The sequence below is a fragment of the Gossypium arboreum genome, chromosome 2 (genome assembly GCF_025698485.1).
Source record: "Gossypium arboreum isolate Shixiya-1 chromosome 2, ASM2569848v2, whole genome shotgun sequence".
NCBI lineage: Eukaryota > Viridiplantae > Streptophyta > Magnoliopsida > Malvales > Malvaceae > Gossypium > Gossypium arboreum.
This window is the reverse complement of record NC_069071.1, coordinates 68,672,511-68,673,107: the sequence shown is the minus strand read 5'-3', so window position 1 is coordinate 68,673,107 and position 597 is coordinate 68,672,511.

The following is a 597-nucleotide window of genomic DNA, read 5'->3' as shown; positions in this document are numbered from 1 at the left end:
AATTATCCGACTCATGATCTCGAATTGGCGCCATCGTATTCGCCTTAAAGATTTGGCGACATTACTTATTTGGTGAAAGGTGCCATGTATACTCGGATCACAAAAGTCTCAAATATTTGATGACCCAAAGAGACTTAAATCTGCGACAAAGACGGTGGCTCGAATGTTAAAGGATTATGAGTGATCATTGACTATCACCCGGAAAGGCGAATGTGGTTGCGGATGCCTTGAGTCGTAAATCGTTATTCACTTTACGAGCGATGAATGTGCACTTGTGCATTCGATCCGACGGTGTGTTAGTGGCTGAATTGAAAGCCAAACCATTATTGACACACCAAATTCGAGAAGCTCGAGAAGTCGACGACGAGTTGGTGGCAAAACGGGCTGCATGTGTTCGAACAAGGACTCGGAGTTTCAAATCGACGATGACGATTGTTTGAGGTTCAAAAGTCGTCTGTGTGTCCCAAAGAATTGAACTCATTTCGATAATTCAAATGAAGCCCATTGTAGCCGAATGGCAATCCACCCGGGAGTACGAAGATGTACAATGAATTGAAACGTCGGTTTTGGTGGCATGGTATGAAGCGAGACATCTCC